The sequence below is a fragment of the Arachis stenosperma genome, chromosome 7, assembly GCF_014773155.1.
Source record: "Arachis stenosperma cultivar V10309 chromosome 7, arast.V10309.gnm1.PFL2, whole genome shotgun sequence".
Lineage (NCBI taxonomy): Eukaryota > Viridiplantae > Streptophyta > Magnoliopsida > Fabales > Fabaceae > Arachis > Arachis stenosperma.
Genome location: NC_080383.1, coordinates 86,381,224 through 86,390,621, shown reverse-complemented (window position 1 = coordinate 86,390,621; position 9,398 = coordinate 86,381,224).

Genomic DNA, 9,398 nt, shown 5'->3' with positions numbered 1-9,398 from the left:
ATTTCACATGAGTAGGGAATAGGGGTACTGTTCCGGGGGTTACCTGAAACTGTAGGTCGATCTCGGACGAGATCTTCTGCGCTGGTCGGAGCCGACGTGTTCGGCAGGTGTGTAGCGGCCGGAGCTGGTGTGTCCGACTTGTTGGACCTGGTGATGGTGCTGATCCTTCATCCCCGGAGGGTGGGGGGTACCTGCAAGGGACTCCGATGCTTAAGTTAGCAAGGGTATTAAACAGGTATTGAGTAGAATCAAAGTATGAGTTATACCTGGGTGCTCCAGTGAATTTATAGTGGTGAGACGTGACCTTTTTGGATAAGATAAGTTAGTTATCTTATCTTTATCTTTATTTTTGAGTTGAGGTCAGCGTATCTTCAACGGAACCGCCTCTATCCTATAGGCTTGGTCTGCCTTAGGATTTGGGTCGTACTCCTCTATTTGGGCCCTTAACTGGGCTCTCCTGTCGATTTGGCCGAGCTCTTTGAAAAGAGATCGGATAGTTTGACCTGAAGAGCTTGGTCGCTTTATCTCGAATCATCCCAGGTCGGATAGCTCGACCCAGGGTATGAACAGTGCCCCTGCTTGAGCTCGATCTTCTTTTCGAGGTCGAGTCTTTGACTTCGGTTCTTCTTAAAGTCGAACTCAAGCACTTGTCGATTCCTTTCTTTGTAAAGTCCTTTTTTTGAATGTAGAACGTTTTCCTCTAAAAGCGCGCACCTTTGTATTAGCGCTTTTTTGGGAACGCAAGCGGTTTTGATATCCGTATTTAATTGGCATTAATTGCCCTTCATTTTTTCTTGGCTTTTATTTTGAATTTTGTGATCAAAAAATGGTTTCTCTTCTTCATTTCTTCTTGCGTAACTTCTCCCTTTACTCTCTCGTTTTTCTGTTTCTCTCATCTGCTCTCTGTCTTTCACTTGCGCCTCTACTTTCTTGTGTTTGCGGCGTCGCTTGGCGTTCTTCTGGGCAGCCTTCATCTCTGTGCTTCCACTTTTCCTCGAAGCTTCTTTCGTCTCCAGGTTAGTCCCATTTCATATTTTGTTTTCGACTTTTGATGAAGTTTTCCTTTTGATCTTCTTTTTGGGGAAAGTTTGGATTTTTCTGTTTTTATCGTGCTTGACTTTGTTGCATGCTCTGGAATTTTCTTCGTTTTTTGGTGTGAACCTTTTTCTTGTTGCTTGAATCTTTTTCTTTTTCATGTTGCCGCCGTTTCTGTTGGTGCCCTGGTTGATGATTTTGCTTGATTTTGAAAAGTTTTGTGCCTTTGCTGTTTTTCCATTTGGCCTTTTTGGTGTTCTGATAAACTGTAGCAGAAGTGTTGGTATACTGTGGGAGCAATGCTTTTCCTGATAAACTGTAGAAGGGTAGACCTTTTGCGTTTTTTCTTCCTTTGCTTTCTTTTCTGGATTTTATTTTGATGAGTGCCGAGATGTAGACTGTAGAAATGATTTTGAAGACCCTTCTTGTTTACTGCCCCCAAGGGATGTTCCAAGACTTCTTCTCTTGAGTCTTGGGGTTTTTCCCTTTTTGGTTTATTCGTCCGTCGAGATGTTTTGACCCATGTCCGAGATGTTTTTAAGTAATCCACTCTTCTTTTCTTTTTGTAGGATTTAGTTCGCCTCATGTCTTCCCGAAATAACGTTGTAGAGATGCCTTCCCAGGTTCCTGCAGGTATGGCCGATTGGGTGGACTCCATGGTTCTCCTGTGTGTCTCTCTGGCTGACTCTGAGTTTTGTGCTCAGCTTAGGTAGTTTCATAGTGTCTGTAGCAATTCTGGTGATGAGAAGAACTATGAACTTGTCCCTCCTTCTTCTGACGAGAGAGTCTGTTTTTCAACTCAGATTGTTGATGGTCGCCCTTTCTTTTATGCTTATGACTTTTTCTTTGGTCAGCTGGGTATCACCCTTCCTTTTACTCAATTTGAAATCGACCTGTTATGGTCTTGTAATGTTGCCCCCTTCTCAACTTCACCCCAAATCCTGGGTTTTTATAAAAATTTTTCAATTGCTGTGCAATGGCTTTGGTATTCCTGCTTCCCAATCTCTCTTCTTCTACTTGTTTGTCTTGACTAAGGCTGGAGTGGTGAAAAAGAAGGCAGCTTGGGTCTCCTTTCGTTCCACCCAAGGAAAGAAGGTTTTTTCCATGTTTGACGAGTCATTCCGCGATTTTAAAAACTATTTTTTCAATGTCCGAGCTGTTAAAGGAACTCGGCCCTTTTTTCTGGACGAAAATGATGAGCCTGCCTTTCCCCTGGAATGGCAAAAAGATGTGAGGGTCTCCAAGTATTCTTGGGACATGTTGGACGAGGCTGAGCGAGCCTTTGTGACTATTTTGGAAGAACGCTGGGGTCAACCTCCCCATCTTGATACAAAGAAATTTCTAACCAATCCTTCTCTTCTTCAAACTAAACTGGGTATCTTGTGTTTTCTTTGCTGTTTGTTTATGTTACTTGTAGCTGTATTTCCGACTTGTTCGATTTATAACTTGACTTCTGTTTTTTTTTTTTTTGCAGAGGCAATGAAGAATAATGAATCTATGAAAGCTTTTAAGAGGGCACAGAGGGCGACTGCTGCTAGGAATATTGCCGCCAAGGCGGCTGGGGAGGGGTCCTCTCAAATGCGTGAGAAACCAGCAGTGCCGAGTTCCCCCAAGGTGAAAAAAGTGATTCCGACACCTCGGGTCCGCTTGGTGGATCCCGACCCTACTTCTGCCGTTCCATCTGTTGCCCCTCCAAGTAAGAAGCAAAAGACGGTTGAGCCCTTCGACCTCAATGCCCCTGACTTCAATGCCATCGAGTTCATAGATCAAAAAATTGGGCCTTATGGTACTCTTTCAATGGACGATGTGTCCATCCTCCATCATTTGGAATTTATGGCCCGGAATCACGTGCAGATGGTGTTTATGGCGGCCGTTATACACTGAACTGCTCAAAGTCTCCCTCTTCATGCCACCAAGGCATTTATGGAGGAGGCAAAGCAGGAGTTTGACCGGATGAAGGGGCTGAAGGAGGAGCTCGAATTAAAGGTGACCAAGTTAGAGAAGGATCTAGAAAATGAGAAGGCGAGTTCCCTTTCGCTGGCGGCTTCTTTGAGGTTGGCCGAGGACACAGCCCTGATGCATAAGGAGAGTTACGTCACGACTTATCGGGAGGTGATGCGCCTGAGGGAGGAATTGAACAATGCCCGGGAGGATTATTCTGAGCTCCAAGGTCATCTCGTGGGCAGTGTGATTGCTGCTTACGAGAACTTGAAGGAGCAATTTCGGGTCATTGCTCCCGAGGCCGATCTCACCCCTTTCAGCCTGGACAATGTTGTCAGGGATGGCAAGATTGTCCCTGATGACGATGGTGATGATGATGCTGATCCTCCTCTTGTGTCCTCTGCCAAAGTGTCAACTTCTTCTGCTCTTCCGGTTGCGCCTGATTCGGATTGCCAGGTTTTGAACCAGGAAGATGGAACTGTAGATGCCGTGCCTATTCAGACTCGTCCTCCTTCTCCTTGTCCTGATGATGCCAAGAAAGTTCCTGAAGCTTGTTGATCTGTAGCTGGCCCGGCTTGTGGGCTTTTGAAACTTTTTTATTTAATCGTTGACACTTCTTAGTTGCTTTATCTAGCAACTTTTATATTTTGAACAATAGCTTGCTGTCTTTTGGTGGTAAGTTTTGGTGGCCTTTTACGGCCTTTTCTTAAAAAGTAGTTTTTTGACTTGGCATCTTCTTCTGTTTGCTGATGTTTGAAATTTTGCAGCTTGACCTCCTCGGATTGTTTTATTTTATTGTTTGTAGCTTTGATCCTTTGAGGTTGTGACTCAGGGGTCCAACTTGTTTCTTGATGGGTCTTTTGCGCTGGTCCCTCTTTTAGTTATTTCTGTAATCCTCTTTTTTGGACCTTTGTTAGGTCTTTTTTCAGGGATTACTTTGATAACTTTGACGTGGTAGGAGTCCGACTTGGTTATGCTGGTCTCCTTTAAGTTATTTTTTGTAGTCCTCTTTCTTGGATCTTTGTCAGATCTCTTTCAGGGATTACTTCGCATAACTTTTACGTGGTAGGAGTCCGACTTGGTTATGCCGGTCTCCTTTAAGTTATTTTTTGTAGTCCTCTTTCTTGGATCTTTGTCAGATCTCTTTCAGGGACTACTTCGCATAACTTTTAAGTGGTAGGAGTCCGACTTGGTTATGCCGGTCTCCTTTAAGTTATTTTTTGTAATCCTCTTTCTTGGATCTTTGTCAGATCTCTTTCAGGGACTACTTCGCATAACTTTTAAGTGGTAGGAGTCCGACTTAGTTATGTCGGTCTCCTTTAAGTTATTTTTTGTAGTCATCTTTCTTGGATCTTTGTCAGATTTCTTTCAGGGACTACTTTGCATAACTTTTTGTTTTGGGCCGACTTGATTATGCCAGGCCCTTCTAAGTTAAAGTAATCCTCTTTAATAGGGTTGGCCAGACCTCTTTCCAGGGTTTACTTATAACTTGGGTTGACTTGGTTCGACTTCTTAATGTTCGACCAGTCCTTAAGTTATTATTTTAGCGATCCGTAAGACCTCGTCAGGTTCTTTTTTAGATCACTTTCGATAACTTCTTACATTATTCTGTGTTCATCTTTGCCGATTTGTAGAAAGTGGTTGTCATCTCTAGATCGTCCTTTGGGTGAATCGCGTTTTCACCTTTATCGGACGGTTGTCTTTATCGTGATCGTGCAGTGAAATTTGTTTTTCACTTTCTGCCGATCTGTTGCTTTATAATTGGACGATGAATGCTTCAGATTAATGCGTCTTGGAATCTTTGTAGAACATCTAAAATATATTTTGTAAAAAGAAAAAGTGCAAATATATACATATGGGATTGTTTGAATCTCAACTTGGTGCCTCATTAAAAAATCTTTTCAGGAAAAAGAGTGCATCCAATGATGAGATCTTGGTTTATTCTAACTGTAGTACCTTCTTAGGTTGCAGGCGTGCCATGATCTGGGAAACTGTCGTCCGTCGAGTTCAGACAGTCTGTAGTAGCCCTTTCCAAGTATTTTTACAACTCGGTAGGGTCCTTTCCAGTTTGCTGTCAGCTTTCCTTCTCCTGGTCGAGTTGTTCCAATATCATTTCGGATTAGGATGAGATCATTCTCTGCAAAACTTCTCGATACTACCTTTTGATTATATCTGGAGGCCATTCGGCGCTTTAGAGCTTCTTCCCTTATCCGAGCTCTTTCTTGGATTTTGGGTAATAAGTCGAGCTCTTCTCTCTGAAGTTAGGAGTTTGCTCCCTCATTGTAGTGAACTACTCTAGGTGACCTTTCCTCAATCTCTACTGGAATCATTGCCTCTATTCCGTATGCTAGTCGGAAGGGGAATTCCTTCGTGGAGGAATGTGGCGTTGTTCGATATGCCCATAGAACTTGTGGAAGCTCCTCCGCCCAGGCCCCCTTTGCGTCTTGTAATCTCCGTTTTAATCCGGCTAATATGACTTTGTTAGCAGCCTCAGCCTGTCCATTGGCTTGTGGATGTTCAACGGAGGTGTACTAGTGCTTTATGTTCAAGTCAGTTACTAGTTTTCTGAAGCCTGCATCTGTGAATTGAGTGCCATTATCCGTGGTTATTGAATATGGAACCCCGAACTTTGTGACAATGTTTCTATATAAGAATTTCCGGCTTCTCTGAGCGGTGGCATTAGCTAGGGGCTCTGCCTCGATCCACTTTGTGAAATAATCTACCCCTACTTTGAGGAATTTAACTTGTCCTGATCCCTGTGGGAAGGGACCGAGAAGATCGAGTCCCCACTTCGTGAACGGCCAAGGCGAGGTCACGCTAATGAGCTCTTCTGGCGGGGCGATGTGAAAGTTGGCATGTTTCTGACATGGTGGACATGTCTTTACAAATTCTGTAGCTTCTTTCTGTAGAGTTGGCCAATAAAATCCTGCCCGAAGTACTTTTTTGGCGAGAGCTCGTGCCCCGAGATGATTACCACAAATGCCACCGTGTACTTCTTCTAGCACTTCCCTTGTGTTGGAGGTTGGCACGCATTTTAGAAAAGGTGTTGAGATTCCTCTTTTGTACAGGATGTTGTTTATGATGGTGTAGTACTGTGCCTCCCTTTTTAACTTCTTTGCCTCCTTTTCTTCTATGGGAAGTGTTCCTGCTTTGAGGTAGTTGATTATGGGGGTCATCCATCCTTGGTCCTGACTTGTTATAGTCAAGACTTTTTCTTCTTCCGAGATTGACGGGTTTTGCAATATTTCCTGGATGAGGCTCCTATTGTTGCCCCCCGGTTTGGTGCTGGCTAGTTTTGAGAGCGCATCAGCCCGGACATTTTGTTTGCGGGGTATGTGGCAGATTTTGTACTCCCCAATTTGTCCGAGCTGTTCATTGGTTTTATCCAAGTATTTTTTCATGGTAGGATCTATGGCTTGGTAGCTCCCTGTTATTTGTGATGTGACCACTTGTGAATCGCTGTAAATGTTTAGTTTTTGAGCTCCGACCTCTTTGGCCAGCTTCAAACCGGCTAATAATGCTTCATATTCTGCCTGGTTGTTTGAGGCCGGGAACCCGAACTTGAGGGAAAGCTCAACTTGGGTTCCTTGGTCACTTTCTATTATCACGCCTGCGCCGCTTCCAGTTTTATTTGAAGAACCGTCCACGTAAAAGTTCCATTCTGTGGGGGTTTCTAGGGCATCTATGAATTCTGCGATAAAGTCGGCCAGATACTGTGATTTGATTGCCGTCCGAGCTTCATATTGGAGGTCAAACCTTGACAACTCGACTGCCCATTGTAGAATTCTGCCAGCCAGATCTGTTTTCTGTAATATTCCTTTTATGGGCTGGTTAGTTCGAACTTTAATAGTGTGAGCCTGGAAGTACGGGCGGAGTCGTCGAGATGTTAGAATGAGGGTATAGGCAAATTTTTCTATTTTCTGGTAGTTCAGCTCGGATCCCTGTAGCGCTTTGCTAATGAAGTAGACGGGTTGTTGCCCATTTTCGTCTTCTCTAATTAGTGCTGAGGCTATTGCCCGACTCCCTACTGCGAGATATAATATGAGCGGTTCTCCTTCTCGTGGTCGAGATAGGATAGGTGGCCGTCCTAAGAACTCCTTGAAGTCTTGGAAGGCTTGCTCACATTCTGTCATCCATTCGAACTATTTTCCCTTTCTTAAAGTAGCATAGAAGGGGAGAGATCTTATCGCAGCTTCTGCTAAGAATCGGGATAGGGCGGCCAACCTCCCATTGAGTTGTTGTACTTCTTTAACACAGGTTGGGCTCTTCATGTTGAGTACGGCTTGACATTTGTCTGGATTTGCTTCAATTCCCCTTTGTGTGAGCATGAAGCCTAAGAATTTGCCTGCTTCGACTGCGAAGGTGCACTTTGCAGGATTGAGCCGCATGCTGTGCTTCCTTATAGTGTAAAACACTTGAGTCAGGTCGGATAATAATGTATCTTCGCTTTGTGTCTTTATCAACATGTTGTCCACATAGACTTCCATGATTTTTCCGATGTGATCTGAGAAGACTTTATTCATTAGCCTTTGATATGTTGCTCCTGCATTCTTGAGACCGAAAGGCATCACTATGTAGCAGTAGTTTGCTTTCGGTGTTAGGAACGAGGTTTTTTCTTGATCTGGTGGATACATGGGGATTTGATTGTACCCCGAGTATGCGTCCATAAACGAGAGATATTTGTATTCGGAGGAAGCATCTACTAGAGCGTCAATACTTGGGAGTGGGTATGGATCTTTTGGACAAGCTTTGTTGAGATCGGTATAATCGGTGCACATTTGCCACTTCCCGTTTGATTTTTTCACTAGGACAACGTTGGCTAGCCATAGCGGGTATTTGACTTCTCTTATGAATCCGGCTTCCAGTAGTGCCTGTACTTGCTCGTCCACAGCTTGGGATCACTCTGGCCCAAGTTTTCTTCGCCTCTGCTGCACCGGTCGAGATCCTGGGTACACTGCCAACTTGTGGCACATTAGTTTAGGGTCTATGCCTGGCATGTCTGCGGCTTTCCACGCGAAGAGATCGACGTTATCTCGCAAGAATTGTATTAGTAGTTCTTTTAAATCTCCTTTTAGGATTGTGCCGATATTGGTTGTTTTTTCCGAGGTGTCCCCGATCTGAATCTTTTCTATCTCGCCTTCTGGCTGGGGACGAAGTTCTTCTCGTCGATGAACTCCACCCAGCTCGATTGTGTGGACCTCTTCTCCTTTGCCTCTGAGATATAGGCTTTCGTTATAACAGCGACGTGCCGTCTTCTGGTCTGCTTTTATCGTGGCTATCCCTTTTGGGGTTGGGAACTTCATACATAGGTGTGGGGTCGAGACTATTGCGCCAAGTTGGCTAAGTGTTGTCCGTCCTATGAAAGCGTTGTAAGCTGAACTTACATCGACTACGATGTAGTCTATTTTGAGGGTCCTGGATTGATCCCCCTTTCCGAAGGTTATGTGTAGCGGTATGTATCCGAGTGGTCGAACCGGGGTATCTCCTAGCCCAAACAGGCTGTTTGGATATGCTTTAAGTTCTTTTTCTTCCAAGCCGAGTTTATCAAAGGCTGTTTTGAATAAGATGTCGGCAAAACTCCCTTGGTCTATTAATGTGCGGTGCAGGTTGGCGTTCGCCAATATGATGGTGATAACCACGGGATCATCGTGTTCTGTGATGATGTCGGATGCGTCCTCTTTAGTGAATGTAATTGCCGGAATGTTGAGTGCTTTCTCCTCTCCTTCGACGTGATATACTTCTTTGAGATATCTTTTGCGGGAGGATTTGGAGATCCCACCTGCTGTGAATCTTCCGTGTATCATGTGGACATATCTTTCTGGTGTCCGAGGTGATCGTTTTGTTCGTTCGGTGTCTTCATCTCTTCGTCTCTTTCTTTGATCATCATCCCGGGTGGCCAGAAATCGATCTAATTTTCCTTCTCTCACCAATTTTTCTATGATATTTTTTAAGTCGAAGCATTCGTTTGTGGAGTGTCCTCGGACTCGATGGTATTCACAATATTCCTTTCGGTTTCCTCCTCCCCTTTTGCCTTTGAGTGGTCGTGCTGGGGGAATTTTTTCTGTATGGCAGACTTCTTTGTATATCTCGACCAGGGATGCCCTGAGAGGAGTGAAATTATGGTATTTTTTTACTTTCTCCCCTTGTCGATCTTCTTTTCTCTTAGACTCCTTGTCTCTGTCTCGGTAGGAGGCTTCCGATTTTGAGGTCTCTCCTAACCGAGCGTTTTCTTCCATGTTAATGTATTTTTCTGCTCGTTCCTGTACTTCGTCTAAGGAGGTCGGGTACTTTTTTGAGATAGATTGGCTGAAAGGTCCTTCTCGTAGGCCATTGATGAGTCCCATAATGGCGGCCTCCGTTGGTAATTTTTGTATGTCCATGCATGTTTTGTTGAATCTCTCCATGTAGTTTCGGAGGCTTTC